We start from the raw sequence: 21,978 nt of genomic DNA, 5'->3' as shown, positions 1-21,978 counted from the left end.
AAGCACAACTGTGTTATATGAAGTTCTCACTGTGGGCAAATCCGTTCTGTCCAAATCCACCATAGGTCCCCTACCTGGTATGAGGGCATCTCCCCAATTACCTCCCAAGTGACCATCACCAGGTAAAACCACATTCTGAGGTCCTGGGGGCTGGGCCCACCATGTGTGAATTTTGTGGAGCATAATCCAACCACAGCTGATCTCAATCAACTTTTAAGAACTTTCTTACCTACTTGACATTGTGGGAGCCAACTTTTGGCATTTTTTTTATTATCTAAAACAATTTTTAAATTTAAATATACTTAATCATATTCTTTCTCTCCCCCAAGTCTTTCTAGACGCTCACCCCCAACTTTTAAATCTTTCTCCAAAAACAAAACAAACACCCAGCACGACAACCTCAGCGCCCTCCCCCCAATGCACTAAGAAAGAAAAATTAAACAATGCCCCAAAGGAGGGAACCCCACCACCTGTAACCAATTAAAAGCCCACAATAAAACTGTGGAGTCCTCTATGTTGGCCAACTACTCCTGAATTTGAAGCCTGCCCTGAGCGGTTGATATACCCAGTGTCACTCCATTGGAGAAAACTGATTTCCTTCTCCCGGGGGTGGGGGGTAGGGGGGAGGTTGGGGGGGGGGTGAAGGTCTGAATGGCAGCTCAGGGTTAACCTTTACTTTAGTAGCTAGGTTTTCGTTTTCATTAATTAATTACCCTAGTTGCTAGGTTTTCACTAATCCATTCATTCATTTAAAATATTTAAAGCAAAATAAAATATAATAAGATGAAGCAAAAACTGTCACATCAAAGCCAGACAAGACAAATCATCAGAAGGAGAAGAGCCCCATGCCAGAGACCCACCCATCCCCAGCACTCAGGAGCCCCATGGAGATGGAACTGAAGGCTCTTATATCGAAGGAGAGAAAGGACCTGGTGCGGGCGCCACAGGCTCTGTGCATGCTGCCCCAGTCGCCCTGAGTTCATTTGCGCTTCGCTCATGTTGATCTAGAGGACCTTGTTTTCTGGTGTCCTCCATTCCTGTTCTTCCCCACCTCTTCGGCGTCATCTTCAGGGTTCCCTGAGCCCTGAGAGGGAGAGGGATTTGATGGAGACAGCCCACTTAGACATGAGTGTTCCAAAGTCTCTGCATAGCGTCTGCATGAGGGTCTCTATTTGTTCCCTTCTGCTGCAGGAGGAAGCTTCTCTAGTGTTGGTTGAACAAGGAGCCCATCTATGAATATAACACAAATATCATTAGGTGTCATTTTATCTATTGCTGCATTTTTCCTCCTTCCCCCCCCTTTTTTAGATCAGTATTATTTGGTTTTGCCCTAGGTCCCTGGGCTACCTAGTCTCAGGTTCTTGGAAACCTAAATCGTATCCAGTTTGAGCTCCGTCTCATGGAGTGGGTCTTAAATCAGATGAGTTATTGGTTGGTTATACCTATAAGCTTTGTGCCGCCATTGCCCTAGTGTATCTTGCAGGCAGTGCACAATTGTAGGGAGAGGGTTTGTGGCTGGCTTGTTTATATCTCTTGTTTATATATTGATATACACCAGGTATATCAACCACTCAGGGAAGGCTTCAAGTATAGCCTGAATATATCAATATATCAAGAATAGCATGCAGAATACTTCATGTACCCAAAACTCTGGGACTTAGGGGGTGAAGGCTTTATGTAGGCACCAGCTCGACATCTTAAATAGCAGGTTCTTCTCAAGGGGTTAGAACAAGAGAAAGCATAGCTAAATGCTAGAACAGTGTGAGGCAGAAGGACAGATCTTGTTGGGTAAGATGGACAGCTGGGTGGTCTGGACTGACCTTTCTGACATGTGACTTGGGCTGTGTGTGCTTCATGTCCCTCCAGCAGCCATGGGGACCTTCCAAAAGTCTGCTATCTCACTTGATGCAAGACCTACTTTTGGGTCAGTCTTGCAGCTGATGGGAAGAGATAGGATAGCTCCCTTGGGATAGGATGAGAAAGAGCCTCCATGGTATGGGGGCAGACAATAGAAATGCCCACTCAGGAGCGGCACTCCCTCTGGGCCTGACCACTGAGCAACACACGCTCAGTCGTGGCTGTGGTGACAGTGTTAATGACTTGATCACTCAGAGCAGGTTGTGTAGGACGGGGAGCACAGCGGCTCTCATGAAGACCTGGAGCACTGTGGCTCTCATGAAGATGGGGAGCACGGTGGCTCTAATGAAGATGGGGAGCATAGTGGCTCTTGTGAAGGCATGCCAGTTCATTTGGGGAGAGTTAGAAAACAGACTTCATCCAGACCATCATTAACAAGAGCCTAACCACAAGTCAGCCTAGAGTAGAGTCTTGCATGCTGAACTTTGCAATAGTTCACTTTGTTTCCTTTAAAAGCACATGACTTCAGGGTGCTGCCTTAGCCTAGAGCCAGCAACTATAGCGGGTGGTTTTGGGTTTCAGGCCTGGAGATGAGTGAGCTTGAAGTGCCCTGTTGTCTTATACAGAAACCCAACCCAAACCAAAACACTTAAATTCAGTTTAATTCAGGAACTAGAAGAGATTTCCTGAGGGCCAGACTGAACGCTGTCGTGTCTATGTCGGCATATGCACATGCATACCCACCCACAGGTGAACGGACAGCCACACGCGCATGCGCACATACACAAAGCCATGTGCACCCTTGCTGATGTGCATGTACATACCCTCAGATGCAAAGATGTTCACACACAGGTACACACAGAAGCACACACACAGATTACATGTTTATGTGTACAAAGGCTCATGTATGCTCACTAGCATGCAAGTCCACCCACACGGATGCTTATATGCACGTGCAAACTCAGCACACACAGCAGCACACATGAATGTATATGTACAAAGGTATGTGTGTGTTCTCACTAGATGTGTGTACGTCCATGTAGATGCACACATACCTGTGCACACACATGTACAGGTAAGCACACAGCAGCCCACTCATGTACACATATGCACACATGCATAAAGGTGCATGGGTGCTCACTAGGTGTGTATACACTGATGTGGACACATACACATGTGTGCAAACAGCCAGTTTGGGACAAGAGGATGGGAATCATGGCTACTGGCATCCCTGGGGATATTGCTTAGAGCTCTTAGCCTGGGACCAGCACGTGCTGCCCTGGCAAGATCCTTCCGTCCATCATTAGAAATAACCAGATCCTTCCCGATGCCCTCTGCCTGCAAGAACTGTCCAACTTTCATTAAGACTAAGAAAGCATCAGTCTATAATCACAGTGTCTTGCTTCCTTCCTCAGCGCACCTCGTGAGAGGCGCACTTTGTAGAAGGGGACACTGGCATAGCAGACATCTTCCCCCAAGTCTCCTAGCTTTGAAGGAGAAGGGAGAATCTGAGAGGAGGTCAATCCTCACCGCCTTCAGGAACTTGCAACCCAGATTGGGACACCATAGAGTGGCTTGGGCCTGACCTCAGGATTAGATCATGTGGCACTGTCCCCATTCATCTAGGAGCCAGGGGAGGGAAGGACAAAGTTGCAGCAGTGGCCAGCATCATGGTTTCAGGCAGAAGTGGCCTGCGGTTTGCATGCAGCCCTGGTCAGATGGTGGAGGTGCCCTGCTGGGTGCATCCTTCAGATGTACCTCCTCTGCAGCTGGCCTGGGTCTGCCCTCTCAGGATCTCTTTCCTCTGGGTACCAGGAGGATGGACATCACAGCAGAGCAGAAAATAGACTTTGAGCCTCACTGTGATCCCAGAGCGCGCACACTGTGTCGGTGGCTACCGAGATTCTGCACCAAGACATGTGGTGTGCACACGGGTATGAGCCCCAGAGCGGAAGCTGGAGTGTCGTGAGAGTGAGCAGTTTATTTCCTCACATACAGCTGGTCCCTGTGGATTACAGTGTGGGGCTGGGCGGGGCCTTGTGTCCTTTGATGCTCTTAGCTTCTGAAGATCGAGACTGCCCTGTGTCTGTCATTTACCTGGAGGTGAGGGCTCGCTGTGCCTCTGTGTATGCAACTCTGCCACACAAAAGCCAGATACTGCTGGTCCCCCAGGTCTCTCGTCCCTTCCTGGAGATCTTCCAGGAGACATGGTTCCTGAAGGTCTTCCAGGGCCAGGGAGACTTGGATTCATGGTGCAGACCTTTGCTGCGTGACTTTAGGTCCCCTGTCTGCCTTCACTGAGTGTCAGTGCGCACAGCTCTTTCTGGCAGGAGTGGCCTTTGCGGGCAGCAGGGTGTCCCCAGGGTGGTGAGAAGACAAGCTGGGTGCTGTGGAACTGCTGTTCTGTCCCTGAAGTCTCTCAAGGGACAGATTCTGTTAATCTTATTTTGGGGAGCAGAGGGGTGGGGTGGGGAAGTTGCCCTCCTCCTTTCCTGAACAGACGACTGTCATCTTGGGGAAGGGTACAAGGCTCAGCTCCAGGTCCTGTGCAGCTGCAGGGTGCTCAGCTGCTGCGGTTCAGGCTTTCCTGGTCCAGCTTCGTGAAGGCTAAAGGCCATATGGCATGGATGGAGGGGAAGCAGGCAGCTCTGCCCGTGCCACAGAGAGAGGGCTCTGGGCTGCTGTGGCCTCCTGCCGTCCAGTCAGCTTAGGAGACTTTGTGCTTTCAGTCTTTGCCCTGAGCTTCTGTGGCTCCCTCAGCCAGGCTGATGCTGCTCATCCACTGTGCTGCGTGCGGTCCCGCAGCCAGAGTAGCGGATGTTCACGCAGAACACGGGCAGAGCTCCTCCCAAATGTACGTGTTAGTCAATCCAAGGGATGGGGGGAGGTGGCTCTGTGCGTAACGTGCCTGCCGTGCACAAAGGAGGACCCGGGTTCTGATCTGCAGCCCAACAGTGAAAACTGGGCATAGTGGCACTTCACAGCAATCCAAGGTCTGAATGGGGGATGGAGATAGGAGGACCCCTGGAGAGGCAGGCGGACTTCTGAGCTTGAGGCTAGCCTGGTCTACAGAGTGAGTTCTAGGACAGCCAGGGCTACACAGAGAAATTCTGTCTTGAAAAAAACAAAAACAAAAACAAACAAACAAGGGCCCCTGGAGGGGTCCTAGGTCAACCAATGAGTCACACAGTCACAATGAGTCACAATGAGAAACCCTGTCACAAAAATAATGACCGAGGAGGAAGATACCCAGTGTTGACCTCTGACTGACCTCCTTGTGCATATGTGTTCCTGTACACACACACACACACACATACACACACACACACACACACACACACACACACACACACAGAGAGAGAGAGCGAGCGAGAGAGAGAGAGAGAGAGAGAGAGAGAGAGAGAGAGAATTACTCAAACAGAATGTGTTTGTCAGGCTCCTATCACAAGTAGGCTAGCAACACACACCATTGTGCTTGCTGGACCACCTCTCCAGGGACATCATAGGAGACCTGCTGTGGTCTTAGATGTAGAGTGTTGGAGCCCTCTGTGTCAAGGATGCAGAAGTCCTGCAGCCCAGATGTCTCCCTTACACAGTCAGGTTACTTGTCTTGTTACCTGAGGGTTGGCACAGAGGATGGTGTACATTGTGAATTTCAGTTTCAGGAGAACTGCTCACACTAGAGTCTAAGTAAATGGCACCCACAGGACCGTGCTTAGACATGGCTCCTGTGTAAAGATCTGGGAGGACATCAGGTCAGGACTCCAAGTAAGGAAGGGTGTTGGGGATTCAGGAAATGATCCCAAGTCTCCAGCCTCACTGCCATCACACCTTTTTTTTTTTTTTTTTTTTTTTTTTAAAGATTTATTTATTTATTATATGTAAGTACGCTGTCCTCAGACACTCCAGAAGAGGGCACCAGATCTCGTTACGGATGGTTGTGAGCCACCATGTGGTTGCTGGGATTTGAACTCTGGACCTTCGGAAGAGCAGTCGGGTGCTCTTACCCACTGAGCCATCTCACCAGCCCCGCCATCACACCTTTTAATTTAAATTATTTGTTTTTGAAAATAGATTATTCTCTCATACAATATATCCCAACCGCAGTTTAGCCTCTCCCCTCTTCTTAGACTCCACTCCACCTCTCCTCTTCCCCAGATCCACCTCACCTCACCTCCGTTTCCTCTTCAAAAAAGAACAGGCCTCCAAGAGACATCAGCCAAACAGGACAAAACAAGACACAGTGAGACAGAGCAAAAGCCTCCGGTGGGGACTGGACATAGGGACTGGACATGGGGACTGGACATGGTGACTGGACAAGGAAACCCAATAAGAGGAAGAGCGTCTCAAGAGCAGGCAAAGAGAGAAACACCCACTCCTGCTGTCAGGAGTTCCAGATTTTGTACGCCAAGACGACTTTACTTAGGTCAAGAGGCGGAGCTGACTTCTTCATTCGAACATGAGCTGCTGTAGATGGGACCTGGCCAGTGGGAGGGCAATGACATCTGCTGCTGGCTCTTAGCCTGTCTGTCTTAGGGCTGTGCTCGTTCACTCTCCAGAGACTCTAGTCCACTGAGAAGACAAGCCCAGGATGGTGGCTGAGGGCTAAGGGTCACCCAGAGAAGATCCCAACAGTCCTCACCTGGGCCATCCCAGACCGGTCAGTCAGAGCTGGAACATACCTCTCTCTACCACTCAGCCAGAGTGGACACCTGCGGGTGGGTAAGGCTGTCAAGACTACCTGTGAGCTGTAGGCTGGAGAAGTTGGTGAGATACTTTCCCACCATGCCTGAAGCCCTGGGGTCCATCCTTAGCATCCCATAAAACAGGGTGTGGAATGCCTTAGTTTCAGCAGGAGGAAGGTGAGGCAGGCGGCTCAGAAACTCAAGGTCACCCTCAGCCACACAGTAAGTGTGAAGCCTGCTTATGCTGCTGCAGCTCCTTTCTAAAAAATAAAATGAATGAATGAATGAAAGTTAATAAAAAAAAAAACAACCCGTTTGGTTAGGAGTACAGATTTTCAGAAAACACCCATTGCCTTTTAAATACGTGGCTTAAGAGTGACTTTGTCAGTCACTTTGAGTAAGAATGTCGCAATAATTGTGACAGAAGAGGAGGGGACTGGGAAGCATGCTTCAGATTTGACTGCCTGAGTTGCAGGCTCGCAGGAGGAGGGAGAGGCTCAAGACACTTCATCCTGGCTGCCCTGATTTCTCCTGAGCCGTTTCCCTGTGGTGTTGAGGAGCTTGCTTTACTTAAGATCTGGGATGTGTAATTAATTTCAGGAACACCACTGCCGGTCACGGGCTTTTCCCACACAGAAGCATGCTTTCTGGGTACAGCCATTTGGAACAAGCTTTATTGCAGCATGTGGCCAGAGTGACAGACTCATGTCAAAGGATGAACTCCCAGACCATGTCACGGAGGACACATTGTTCCTGGACAGGAGAATGGCATTAGCATCTTCAGACACTATCAGCTGCTGACAAGTGCATGGGTGACTCGGCCACGCTGAGGCGGCTCTCTCAGGAGCAACCACAGCTTCACCATCACTGGCTCTTGGCCATGAGGTGATGCTTGGGGTGGTACCAAGCTGCCCAGCATGCGTCATGGTCTCCTGCTGTCTGATGGGGCTTCTGCTTGAAGAGACTAAAACTTACCTCAAAGGAAGGAAGACCAGAATGGCTGCCTGAAGTAAGATCATGGGTCAGCGAGACAGACATCAAGAGGTTTTTGGCACCTGAGAGGTCTTGGATGGCTGCTCCTTGGCTGTCACCACATCATGAATATATTGAATTGCATCATAAATGATATGGATATCATTTGGAGACTACCATGAGAAAAATAGAAAGTCAGAAGGCTTATGAATGTTCAAAAAACAAAAGGCAGAACAAAACACAAAACAACAATAACAACAAAACCAGATGAAAAAGACTATTAAGATGCACGAAAAGAGAAACACCAAGCAGAAGGATGATGGAAAGACTCCACAGGGAGCACTTCCTGTCTATCTGCTGGACAGAGAGGGGCCGTCGAGAGTAAAAGTTCTTTCCAACATGATTAAGCAGAATCAAGAAGAGAAAACAGGAAAATGGGAGGTCCCTATACCTGAAGTTCATGCCCAGGGAGAATCAGAAATATTAAAAGTTCTTCAAATGGGAAAAAGAAGAAAGAAGGCATAGAAGAGGATGGTTACTAAACTCTGCTCTGTTGGTGATGGTTTGACACGAGAACCACCTGAGAACGAAAGGTTCATTAGGCCAATGGGCCTGTGTTTCCAAAAATCCATGTCACACACCCTGAGCTGAAAGCCACCCTTGGCCTGTCAATACGTGCTGTGAACAAGAATCTATCATCCCCATTATATACAACTCTGGTGTGATGACCAAAGATACAGTTACTGAGAGAATGTGATTGAGTTGGGCCTTGTAACACTAGGAGGCACTGTGACTTGGGGAAAGTGTGCCCAAGTTACCCACAATTCTGAAAACGATGGGTGCCTAAATGCAGTCTTGCTGGTTTGACAGTGACATCATTCAAGTCATCCCACTCACTCCCAAAGACCACACACCGTCTCTATGCTCTTTCTGAACAACCAAGTGGCCTTATCTTATGTGCAGTTGTCAAGAAGTATTTATTAGGTTGCCCAGTTTAAAAAAAAAAAAGCAGAAAGGAAATCATGAAATATAAAAGTCCTATAGAAGAACAAACATCCAGAAGCTACATCTGATGGAGAACAAGGGAGAGAAGGCACAGCCAGCGGCATGGGCGTTGAGGCAGAGCCCACTGGTGGGGAGGGCTCACCAGTGGACGTTGCTGCAGGAGGGAAGCTCTGACAGTGGATTCTGTTCCTTTGCCAGTAAATTCTACAGCTCAGACAAAGTACACACATCCCTTGGAAAGCACAAATGTCTAAAGCTTACTCAAGAGGAAGCCAATAACCCAAATAGTCCTACACTTACTCTAGAGATCAGGTTTGGAGAGGAAAACACCTCCCATAAAGAAAATTCCAGGTGAGATAATCTCCCTAGATAATCTCACCAAATGTGTAGGGAAAAATAAAGCCAGTTCTTCATAAAGTCTTCTAAAACTTCTAAAGGTAGAGAATATTTCCTACGTTATCCCAAGCAGTGAACCTATGCCAAGGGCAAACTTGACAAAGATATTGTAAGAAGAGCTATCACCAACCTGTGACCTTCACGAACTTAGGGGTAAAGCTTAAATGAGTCTAGCAGGGGCTGGAGAGATGGTGCAGTAGTTAAGAGCACTGGTTGTAACTGTAGTTCCAGGAATCTGCTGCTTCCTTCTAGTCTGGGTAGGCATTGCATGCACATGGTACACATACATGCAGGCAAAGTGTACTTACATTAAATATTACATTAAATACTTACTATGTTTGTTAGTCTATCAGCATTATGTAAAAATGGTACCATTCTTTACCAAGAGGGACCAGTCTTGAGAATCACATTGGTTTCTCAGTTGGAAGCCCATTAATATAATTGTGCCAGTAGATGCAGAAAAGCATCCAGGATCATCCATCATCCACTCCTAAGACATCCTGACAGCCACTCAGGTGAGGAAGAAAGGTCACCTGACCTGCTGAAGGGGCTGCTGTGGAACCCACAGCCACTGGTGTAAACAGGAGTGAGATAGAGCATCCCCTAAGATCAGAAGCAAGACTGGGATGCAACTGTCTCCCCCTCTGCTTAACCTTGCCCTGAATGTCTGAGACGCAAAGACACCTAAGTACCCATCTAGAAAGGAAGGTAAGATGTCCTTTCTACGTAGACACCACACCACGCAATTGTCTATAAAGAAAATTTAATGTGTAAAGATCCATCCTCATCGATACTGCCCATGGATGCCACAGTAAGTGTCACAGAACAGTTTCTGTCACCTGCTTCTGTGGGGGAGAATGGGACTTTGACACATCACACTGGCTGCTCCGTACCTTTGAATCTCCTTGTGAATGAAGAAGACATGCATAGATTCAAAGTCCGAGATGACTGATGTATTTACATTTATGGTGGGGGATGGGAGTTACTACAGAGAGGCTCCCTGTTCATTTGTGTCTTTCTCACCAGATCTTGTCTGGGTGTTCACTATGTTCCAAGAGCTGTGGGAGTGAAGAAATGGTGTGAGCGAGCTATGCTATGAAGTAGCTGTGTGCTCAGACAACAGGAGACAGATTTCCAAATATGCACAACAGCAGGACCTGGCTGACCCTTGGCAGATGGGACCGAGTGTGGCTTAGGAAGGCTCTAGCCTCACAATGAGCCCTGGCAGATGGTGGCTATGTGGAGCAAAGGACACATGCACTAGATAGAGGCCCTGCTTGGCCAGGGGTGACCTGGTTCCCTAGACCTGTGCTGGATGGTCCAGGCTGGCAGCAAAATATTCTCTGAGGGACAGAGAGGGAAGACAGCAGAGGGCCTGGTGGGCAAGGAGTTTGAGAAGCTTTGAGCCATGATTGCCTAAGTGTTCAGAAAACAGTACTCCAGTCATAGGGTAGAAAACATAGGGAGCTGTTAGACTTGAGGTGGGGGGCTGCCAAGAGATGAAGATGGGGTGGGGTGAGAGTGACTTCAGGGAAGATGTTGATGCAGGCTACCTGGGGATGGCCGTTCCAGTCCCCACTGATCTGTGGAAGCTCAGCAGGACGAGCCATGTGAGCCCTGGTTGCTTGGTGGAAGTCTGGAGCATTTGGTAGCAGTGTCTGTGGAGCTGTGGACATCTGGGTGATAATGGTCAGTTATAAACTTGGAGTCACAGTTTAGAGACAAGGCATGGAGCTGTTGCAGGTGAGATTCCCCAGGGGTGGGGGTGGGACATTGTATACTGCAGGTGTGGGAAGGCCTGGTGCCATGATTGAAACGAGCGACAGCCAGACAGTGCCTGGGAGAGCAGGAGACCAAGGAACCTGCAGAGTAGTGTGGGGATGTTGAGGTGTGTCACCAAAAGATTCATCATCATGAGGGAAGGATACCCCACCTGTGATCCCACAATGTCAGCAGGCTCAGCAGGACTGGCTAGGGCCACCCAGGTTAAAGCTTGCACTTATCTTGATGACCTTGGTCAAGGCCAAGGAGAGAGCCTGGAGCTAGCTGGGCGTGGCAAGTGGAAATGGAGTTGCAAAGTATGGTGGCCTCAAGAGTTTAAACATCCGAATTCCTGCAGAAAGCATTACAGTGCTTGTGGCGGACTCAACTGGAGGTCCTGTCATTAGAAACTGTGTAGGGGATTTGCTAGCAGGAGTGGACCTTTGAGTATGTTTTTCTCCATGTTGGAGCCCCGGAAGCTCCAGGGAAGTGGGTCTAGGGTGTGTTTCTTTTGTCTCCTAGCTTTTAAAGTCTGTTCCTTTTTCTCCACAGTAAACAAGTCCTTGGGTTAAGTCCAGCACGGTCTGTATTGGTTGTAAACAGTTATGCCCCGAGAACCTCCAAGGTGGTCACCTTCATTCAGCTCACGACTCTATCTGTGTTGTGTCTTTACTCATTAGGCAGTGGGTGGCTTTTAAGGGAAGACTGTCACCATTCTAAAATGCTATATGTAGTGTGTCTTGTAGTCAGCACGTCGGAGTCTCCGTTTGGAGAGACGGCAGGTATTTCAGGGATGCCAAATGTAGAGTTTCTGCTAAGTTCAGGTTCAAGTTGAGGGTCATCTGTTATAATTTCATCTCTCTGTGGACTCTCTGGCTTTGTTTCTTTTTTCCATGCAGTAAGGGCTCACAGTGTGTCACATACCATGACAACCAGGGAGGGAAGCGAACCCACAGTTGAATACCGTGAGATCGATCGCTGTGAGCAAGTCTCTCGGGTTATTTTTCCAACTTGAAGTATTAAAACCAGCTTGACTCAGCCCAGTTCAGCTCCATTTTCATGACTGGGGAAACAAAGGCACTGAGCTCCTTACCGCCTCCTCTTGTGAGGCCTCGAGGAGAGCTTTTGGGAGTCACAGTGGGCATGGAAGAGGTGTCTCACTACTGAGTTCCAGGATGAAAATATCTGGGCCAGCAGGCTCACCCCCTCCTCTCCACAGAGGTGGTATAGTGTATTAAAATGTCAACAGTCTCCCGTATCACTAAGGAATCATGGGGTTTGGGTCCTCTCCAGTTATGACGACCCCTTCTATTGCCTTCGGTTCAGGTCAGTTTTGGGGTGGAAATCACCACATTGGCTCATGAAATCATTGACTGTTGGTTTTCATCTACAGAATTCCAGACATCACAGGCTTGGGCCAGGCCTGAGAGCCCTCATGCTTACCCAGGTCAGAGAGAAAGCGGATGCTCTGATGCTCAGGGGCTCTCAGTTGGGAGCCACGAGCAGCCTACTGAACAAATCACACAGAACCAGGACTATGTGCCTTGCAGACTCCTGCCTAGGTGGCCAGTCTGCATGCTCACCCTGGAGGGTCTCCTCAGGCCTGGTAGTTCCTCCCTAAGTCTTTTCTGCTTAGACAGTGGTGTCCCAGTGTCTGCTTGGGTTGATTTATGTATGCAGTATTGGAATTCAGAGGCAGGAAGAAGGGAAAGAAATCCTGTTTGGGTTGGATAGGGGTTTTGAACTTGTCTAAGAGGTCCCTATATGTGTCTGTACATCTAAAAACTTCCTTTGGAATGGGAGGTGTACCATGTGCTAAGAGACCACACTCAGGATGCTGGTCCAGGGTCTATGATGTGGGCTAACTCAGCATGTAGAACCAAGGGACCAAGACAAGGGCTTCTAGAAGTTCCCCCAAGGAGCAGCAGGATCTGTGTAGACAGATTCTCTCCTAGTGAGGCTTTGTGGGAAACGTAAACAAACTCCGGGGTGTGGCGGTGGGTTTGTCCACTGACCCCCAATTTGACATGTTTTTCTTTGTGATGCACAGCCAGGCTTCCTGTGCTCCCACACTGCCTCTAGCTACGTGAAGATGGTTGGTCCTTGCTCTGGGCTGGCCTGGTCCTCTGTAAATCTGAGGAAGCTAGTGAGGCCCCGGCCCAAGCTGGATTTCCTGTTCTCACCAAGACTGAGACTAGCTGGTGGTCACACCAGCTCCTGGTAGGCTACAGCTCAGTCTCTGTTGTGAGCTGACGGACAGAGACACTTGACAGTACTTGTCCCAGCAGACCACAGAACACTGACCTGTGTAGGACCCTCTGGGGCCCTCAAGCCTTAGCTCTGGTCAGCGTGGACACTCTTATGGGGGCTTTGTGGAAATCCTGTGGCCAACTTTTGTCTATTGAGATGATTCTAGAGCCAAGCCCAGGGAATCCTAAGAGGGCCATCATGAGGAGGCTTTGAGAAACAGCGACAGAAGAGAAAGAAGGTCTTTGCAGTAAGCGAGGTTGCAGAAAGAGAGACCAGTGGATATTTCAGATCTGAGGAAGGAACCACCAGAATAAATCTCCCAGGACAGGCTCAGAAGTAAGCAAAGATGATGGAGGAGGCAGAAGTGCTAAACTGAGGACACATCTGTGAATACGCTCAGCAGGACGCGGAAGTTGACGCAGAAGTTGACGCGGAAGTTGAGAGAGTAGCCAGGCTGTCACCCTTCCCTGGAGCTACCCTGAGCTGAGCCAGTGCTTGTGAGCCAGTGCCTAGGTCAGTGTGGGCAGCTGCCTTGCCCTTCCTCCTCTGACTGTGTCTGCCTCTGGTCCAGCCTGATTCTGTGGTTCCTCATTGCTGTTTTTTTTTTTTTTCTCTCTGGAATATCAGAATTGTTGAGGTCTACATTGAGTTCTCAGGTGAAACTTAGGAAACCATATAACATAGCCCAATGAAATATGCAGATCTCGGGGGTGGCCAAGTGATCAGGCCAGCTGGCGGGAGACCCTGTGTGGAGCCAGCGATTTTCCTCGGTGATAGAGGGATGAGCTCTGAAACCAGAGCTTCTTTGGTTGCATCGATGCCCTGATGCACCTGCAGGAAATGGAGCCCCAGACCCAGTGTGGGCATGTGTTGTATGACAAAACCTTTCCTGGGGAGACATAGCATATGCATCTGTGCCCCCCCAGATATGGAGCCCCAAACAGACCTAAGTATGGATGCTACCAAAACCCAACCTGGTGAACCAGTGAGTTTTATTACAGGAATATAGATGGATAATATAGATGGTGGGTTACTCACAGATGCAGAAATGGCTCAAAGACATCACTGGTGCCCACCCCTATATGGGTGAGAGTTCAAAAAGCTGGGAACCTGGAGCTCACTGCCCAGCCTGCAGGCAGCTCAACAGGTTGGAGAGTGTCCTCCCCGGGTTCCTCAGTTGCTCTAAGCCTCTTCCAAGGAAGCAGTTTCTTTCTTCCAAGCAGCTGGTCTGGCCTCACTCCTTGCAGCTCGGCTTGTTTGAGAGCCTTCTTTGCAGATTAGCTGCACACATCTGAGGGGCACTCTCAGCTTTTATTACTTACTCTTGTGGGCCTGGTGAATCTGGTCAGTTTCAGGGACTTCCTGAGGCTATTCTGAGTTGATCACCTTCCGTTTAAGGAGCTTTCCTGCAGGATGGAGTGTTGCAATCCCAGAGGAAACTCACAGGAGAGCATTCCAGAGAGCAGGGGAGCCCTAGGGCAGCAGCCTCAAGCAGAAACAGGCCTGTCGCAACCGGAAGAGTTGTGGTCTTTAGGTAAAGCCAAGGGGATGGTTCATTCCTGTGTCATTCACTCTTGAGACTGTGTTTCCAAGGAGATAGTTTAGGGATTCTTTAATCCTTATATTAGAATGGTCTGTCCTAAACTGCAGGTTTGGGTGGATAATGGACCGTGTCTCCCAGCATCCCTGGGATGAGCATCCATTGCCTAGACCTTTCATAGCAGATGCACGCTGATGTCCAGATAATGACAGAGTCACAGAAGGTATGTCTCAGGCTATGGACCTGTTGACTTTTTGTAATCAGACATTACAACAGCCATTGGCACCACATTTGGGGCTAAGGTCAAGCCAACACTGGTACTTAGAGGCTTTTAGACACAGGTCTTTAATTTACTAATTCACTGAAAAAAAATTAAGTGGCTATACATATCATCCTCGCTTAGATTTGTCCCTCTGGTGGTTTGAATGAGACTGGCCTCTATACTCTTCTGTACTTATTTGGCTCCCAGTTTATGGACTGTTTAGGGAGAATTAGGAGGTGGGTTCTTGTCAGAGGAGGCGATGTCACTGAGGAGTGGGCTTTGACTGAGCTCTCAGCTACTGCTCCGGCACCATGTTCCCCACCATGATGGTCATGGAGGGGTGGTCTTTGAAACTGTAGGCAAGTCCCCAATCAAATACCTTCTATAAACTGCCTTGGTCTTGGTGTAACCTCACAGCAGTAGAATAATAAGATAGTTCCCAAGACCGTTCATCATTGCAGAGCTCAGGGAGATAGCTGTAAGGGGCAGAGTCATCACAAGACACCCCAGATCAGGTTCTCAGCGGAAGATTTATTTATCCCAGAGAGTTAAGGGCAGGGAATAAGAGACAAAGACAGGAGATGGAGGATGAGGAAGAAAGGGAAAAGAGCAAGAGAGAAGAGGAAGAGATATTTGCCCAGGAGGGACAAAGGACTGCCTCTGAAGACAGATATGGCCTGTAGGAAAATGGCCAATGGTATGAAGGCAAAAAGTGAAACTTGAGTTAGGATATCTTTAATTTAATTGGGCATGTTAATTAGGTGGGCCAAAAGGGGTTTTGATTGCTAGACTTCAATACTTTGATAGCTGGACCTCGGTGGTCAGCTTCAGGAGGAGGAAGTGGGCAAATAAGGGACTGGACCTTGGTGGGTACCTTTAGGAATGTAATCTAACAGTTTAGTGAGGCAGAGGGAATGGGGAAGGGCAAGGCCTGCCAGAGCTGTACTTGCCAGTGCTCCTGCCTGCTGGAGCCCCCCAGTTCCACCTTTTGTTTTATTATTGGGTTTTATTATTAGGTATTGGGTTAAGTGGGCATCGTTCTCTCTGGCTGCTTTCTGCTGACACTGGAGTGTCATCAGGGACCCAAGGAAGCTGGGTTGCTGGTCAAGGCCAGGAAGAACAGGCTGTTTCAGTCGATGTCCAGGTTCTGTGGGACCATTGGAAGCTAGGGAAGTGCACTCTGTGAGGATGGGCCTGGATGTACATTTCGAGGAAATAGTTGGAATTGTTGGAGTAGTCTGTAGTTGATTTGAAGTCTGCTGGACAGATAGAGACAGGGAAAGTTAAGTAGTTTAGATTTTTTTTTCCTAAATCTTGGATGTACATTTGAAACGTTTAGGCCCACAGTTCTGGTAGTTGGAATGAGGAATCCTAAGGCCTGAGAATGGGGAAGAGATTTTTGCCCTTAGGAAGAAGTAGGTGAGGAAACAGGCCTACTTCCTGTAGGTTGACTGGAGTGCTTATCTGGAGTTCTTGAGAGGAGCCAGGGAAATTTAGATTGGCTGTGTAAGGTTAATTGGAGAACACCTGTCATCTGTAAGCAAAATGCTCTATAAACTCTGCACGACAGGTTTGCGGTGACTAGTGTCAAGGAGGGAAAGTGCACAGGAGAGAGGGAGGGAAAGGATGAGGGGGAGGGAGAGCGTGGGCAGTGGGGCAGTTTGCATCCGGAAGTCAGGGTGGCTGTTCCTGAGGTGTGTCAGTTGAACAGACACTGGTGTGAACACCCTGGAGGAGAGTGATTTGGCAGAGAGGATAGCAAGCAAAAAAGTCTTATGGTAGGAGGGGCCTGCCCAGACCCTGGAAGAACAGGGTTCGCACAAGTGAGACAGCAGCTGACTGGTGGTGTTAGAGCGGGAGCCTGAACTTACAGTACAGGCCCGAGGGGCTGGCTGTGATCAGACTTCTCAGAGCTGCCTGAGGTTCCCAGAAACATCGAGCACAAAGTACCAGTTCCTGTATTGTCCCCCTTCGGTCCCCCACACCCTCCCCATGTCAGCACCCCCTATAGGCGTGGTGCGCCTGGTTACAACTAATGGCAAATATTGGTATGTGATTATTGTCCCAGAGATGAGTAATCAGAGCTCGCTGACCCCAGGGACCGAGGCCGCAAAGTTGAAGATCCCAGGGCCACCCTTGGTAAGAGCTTTTGTGTCATGTCATAGCAGGACAGAAGGGCAGGTGAGCACTTAAGGGGCAGAGAGAAGCAGGCCAGACGACCCCCTCTCATTACACACTGCCGCCTGCTGTGGCTGTTAGCCCTCCAAGAGGTCAGATTTCAGCATGAGCTGCAGTGACATTGAGATAATAGCAATTAGTAGCCCAGGTTCGGTTTCCTAGGCTCCACTCAGCTCGGTTCTTGACAAGTGTGTAATGGTGTACATGTGCTTCACAGCATAGCAGGGCACAGCCTCGCTGCCACCAGATCCTTGCCTTCCCGTGTCCTCCTGCCGCCATGGGCAGCTACTGATCTTCAAATGTACCCAACGTCTGTCTCCAGACACGGCCTAGACGCATGGTGTTTTTTCCAGGTGTTGTCTTCCAGGGCAGACTCGGAGGCCTGTTTTACTTTGACCCTGTAGCTGTGATCAACAACTTGGGTTTATTTATCTTACAACTCTCAGGTCACTCCATTACTGGGGGGTGGGGTGGGAGAGTCAAGGCAGGAACCTGCAGGCAGGAACTGAAGCAGAGGGGAGGGCAGAATGCTGTTCACTGGCTGGCTTTTCATGGCTTGCTCAGTTTGCTTTCCTACAGCTCCCAGTACTACCTACGCAGGGGCAGCACCCCCCACAGTGGGCTAAGCCCTTCCAATCAATCATTGACCAAGAAAATACTACCATATGCTTGCCTGATGCTCTGGCTTGGGCCAGTGTCCCTCAGAGCCTGTTAAAGCTTGTTCACCAAGCTCTGGAACATGGTCGAACCTTTAAGCGGTGGGTGGGACTTGACCACTGGGAGTGAGCTCCTGAAGGAGAGGCAAGTCCTTGGTCTTTTCCTCTTCCTCTCTCTGCTCTTTGGCTGCCATGAATGAACGAACAGCTTCCTCTGCTGTGCAACCCTGCTGTCATGTGCTGTCTTCACATAAGACCCAAACCACTGGGACCGAGGAACCAAACCTGAGCTATGAGCACAGACAAGCCTTTCCTCTTTATGACGTGTGCGTTGTCTCTGGTGTTTGTTATAGTAGTGGAAAGCTGACGAATTCTTGACATCAATGAGCTGTCCATTCAGATCTTACTTGTCTTTTTGTGTTTTAGATTTATTTTATGTGTGTGACTTTGTACTATGTGCATGCAGCTCATCTAGAAGCCAGAAGAGGGCGTTGGAGTCTCTAGAACTGTAGTTAAGACTGCTTGCTGTGAGCCATCATGTGGGTGCTGGGACTTGAACCTGGGTCCTCTGCAAGAACAGCCAGTGAGTGCTCTTAACTGTTGAGCCAGCAATCCCACCCCCTTTACTCATATTTTAAATTGAGCTATTTGTTGTCTATTTTTTGAGTTTTTAAGAGTTTTTCTTTTTTTCTTTTTTTAAAGATTTGTTTATTATTATAGATAAGTAAACTGTAGCTGACTTCAGACGCACCAGAAGAGGGCGTCAGATCTCATTACAGGTGGTTGTGAGCAACCATGTGGTTGCTGGGATTTGAACTCAGGACCTTCGGAAGAGTAGTCAGTGCTCTTACTTGCTGAGCCATCTTGCCAGCTCCAAGAGTTCTTTCTTTATTGAGGATACCAGTCTTTTATTGTTGTTTTATTTTGTGTGTGAGAGTATCTTGCCTACATATCTGTCTGTGCATCACTGTGTTCAGTGCCCTTAGAAACTGGAGAGAGTGTTGGATCCTTTGGAACTAGAGTTACAGGTGGTTGTGATCTACCATCTAAGTGCTAGGAATCAAACCTGGGTCCTCTTCAAGAGCAGCCAGTACTCTTAAAATGTTTGGACTTCTCTCCAACCCCAGAATATAGGTCTTTGGGTTTGAGTCTTGCGAATATTTTCCCCCCAGTCTGTGGCTTGTCTTTCACTCTCTCAAAGGATCAGGTTATAAGCAATGGGATGTCTCAGTCGTGGAAACATGGACGGAAGAAATAGCCAGTGGGTACACTTGCAACCATTGAAGGTCAAATTTTCTAAGCGTGTTTCTAAAAAAAAAAAAAAAAGTATTTCTCTAGGATGCTGCACCATACACCGAGCTCTCTCCCAGCTGTGCCTGTTTTACTTCAGCCACACTGTTCTGAGTTCAGGAGCCTTTTATCTCTTTGTCATCCCTGACACTGGAAGAGTCCCCGCTGGCCTTGATGCTGTCCTGACGGGGTTTAGTTTGCCAGTGTCACTCCATCCTTCTTGTCCTGCCTTCCTTGAGCACCGGGGCTATTTATAGAGCTGCACTTTGCCCCGCTCACCCTCAGCTGTTCCCAATTCATGGCCAGCCATCTTTCTGAGGGGCTCTGTGGGCTTCACTGTCTCTTGTCCACTGCATGCCTGCTCTCTCTGTGTGTTGCTCCTTCCAAGTCTCCGTGATCAAAGGCACAACGAGGTCACCTCCTTGGATGTGGCTTTCCAATGTCTAATAGCTATAAGAGAAGCTTTTTGAACAATTTCAAAAACACATGCAACTCCCTCTCTCTGTCTCTCTTGCTCTCATTCTTTCCCTCTTTCTCCCCCTCTCATATACATCATAATAGTGATAATAAAGCAAGACTTTTTTTTTTTCTGAACTATCAGAGAGTTAGAAATGTCATCAGTGCCAGTTTAAGGTACAATGAGCAAGATAAGAAATAGACAACCATAAAGAATCCAAGGTGTTTGGATAAAGCATCATAGAAGTGGAGGGAGGGAGCGAGACCCGGAGAGAGGGCTTGGCAGTTGAGAGCCCTGACTGCTCTTGCAGAGGACCTGGATTTCGTTTCCGGCACCCACATCAGGCAGCTCACAAACACCTCAAACTCTGGTTCCCAGGGACCTGACACCCTCTGTCCTCTGAAGGCACCTATACACGTGGGGTGTATATAAACTCATGTACATACACATATATAAAAACAAACACATCCTTTTAAACAGGAAGCAGTCAGTCAGCTAGGCTCCCAAGATTCCATCCCATCATTTATGGGCATTCACTAAGCCAGAGCTGCAAAGAAAGATGACAAAATACAACTGCTCAACACGAGCTGTTCAGTTTGACCTATGACTCTTGTCAGTTTTTCTGTCACAAGAGTGGCTTTCATGGAGGAGTGGAGTGTCTTACTCTGGCCAGACTGTTGGGTAGCAGAGTGGGATACCTGCCCATTTCCAAGTTGCTCTCACCCGGCAGTTCCCACTCCATAGCCTGTTTATGTAGCATGTCTGGGGATAATGCTGTTCCAGGTCACATGATTTGTCTCTAAGTATTTTCTTATCCACTTTTGGCATTGGCATGCCTTTGGGATGCTTGCCACCTCTCCCCCGGGCTGGACATGCCAGTAGAGTTGGTGGGAACCAGGTCCCAGGGGATGTGGGCTAACGTAAGCGTAGCCTGGGTCATCTTTCAGTGTGACATGTCTCGGGTGGTTTCTGAATTATGGTGGGAGTGGAGGCTGTATATGTCTGTCTGCCATTGTACATTACAGTCTGACCAGTTTTATCCAATGAGAAAATATTTAGTCTTCCTCCTGGTGGCTGTGGCATTGTGTCTGGGAGCTGGTGCTTGGGATACCCTGGGAACAAAAAAAGCAAAAGAAAAATATACATTATTAAAGGCTTACACTTTTTTCCCAGTAAGCTTTCTTACTAAGCCACGTGTCTTTGAGAAGGACTTTATTTGGTAGTTAGCAGCAAACCTTGGTGACTTTTGCTCACTGCCTCCGTTGCTGTCCAGTGGATTGAGGAGAACTGTCTAGGGAGTTCCACTCACACGTGTTTACTCTGTACACTCCGTACCGTGCTGCAGAGTAAGCATAGAGTGTTTTGGAGGAGTGGGACCCTGCTTCAGCCTCGCTGGATCTTCCGGCTGGCTGCTGTGGTGGAATAAAGGCCTGTTCTGATGGGATCCGCACACAAGGTGCTGTGCACTCGGGAAGGCATGTTGTCCTGCCTGAGGGGAAGGTTGGCAGGCTGGGGGATAGCTATTGTCCTCCCCTTAGTTTACTTAATAATGAGGTACAATAGGTGCACAGTTACAAGAAGCCTTCTGCCATTGCCATCCTTGAGAGCATCTGCTCTTGCCACTGCTTGTGGGGACTGCATGTTTTCTGGGCACTTACACCCGACTTTAGTTTACAAGTGAGTATTGTCCATACTATACTCCATATTTCTGGTCAGTTATATAAGGAAAGCTAGTGGGTTTTTGGGGGGGGGGGGCAGGACCTTGCTGTGTACTCCAGTCTGATCTTTTTGTTGTTGTTGTTTTGTTTTGTTTCCGAGACGGGGTTTCTCTGTATAGCCCTGGCTGTCCTGGAACTGACTCTGTAGACCAGGCTGGCCTCAAACTCAGAAATCCGCCTGCCTCTGCCTCCCAAGTGCTGGGATTAAAGGCATGTGCCACCACCGCCTGGCTCCAGTCTGATCTTAAACTAAATATCCTCTGCCTCTACCTCCTGAGTGTGGCCATTTCAGGCCTGCATCACACAGCACTGCTTTTTATGTGTTGTGTGGTGGTGGTCCATCTTGGGGAAGCATCATAGTTTTTACTGATTTTTTTTTTTTTTTTTGGTTATCTGTTTCCAGCTGCCCATGGGAAGCTCTTCAGGCTAAGGTCTCTGTAGAGCACAGATTACATTAAATAGATGAGGCTGAAAGAGCCCATTTGTGAGTTGAGAGATAAGTCTGTTCCCAAGAGACCACTACTCCCCATTGGCCTATAAAGGACTCTGTGTTTGGTGTGTGTGTGTGTGTGTGTGTGTGTGTGTGTGCGTGCAGGGCTCCTAGAGTAAGCCTGAAATAGACTCCAGAGCTGCTCTCATTGAGAGAGGACTTCCAGTAGAAGCCTGGCTTCAAAAAAAAAAACCCCAAAAACAAAACAAAAAAAAACAACAAACTTATGTGAGTGTTTAACAAACTGGGCTCCTTGGATGGGGGTCCCTGAGTCCTGGTGTTCATTGATTCCTGGGTACCAGTGTAATGTCACTAAGTGTGGAGCTGGGGTGAGATGCTCACATCTCTGTGACATAGTGTCAGCACACCATGTAGCCAGTACCTCCAGTGTCTCCCCATTTCCTGCCAGGACCGCAGATAGGCTGAAGCCCATCAATGTCAGAGAATGGGCAGCTGAGAGA

General features: G+C 48.6%; 1 protein-coding gene and 1 pseudogene across 3 annotated transcripts in view; both read left to right on the top strand.

The window, feature by feature from the left end:
- Arhgef7 (Rho guanine nucleotide exchange factor 7) overlaps nt 1-21,978 on the top strand; it is a 106,744-nt gene that overhangs the window by 3,376 nt on the left and 81,390 nt on the right. The gene's annotated exons all lie outside the window — the stretch shown is intronic.
- On the top strand, nt 7,486-8,886 carry LOC147002538 (ribosome biogenesis protein NSA2 homolog pseudogene; annotated as a pseudogene).

This window comes from Mus caroli, unplaced genomic scaffold (genome assembly GCF_978045245.1).
Source record: "Mus caroli unplaced genomic scaffold, Mus_caroli_1 scaffold_10, whole genome shotgun sequence".
Lineage (NCBI taxonomy): Eukaryota > Metazoa > Chordata > Mammalia > Rodentia > Muridae > Mus > Mus caroli.
This window is presented reverse-complemented; position numbering and strand designations above follow the sequence as displayed.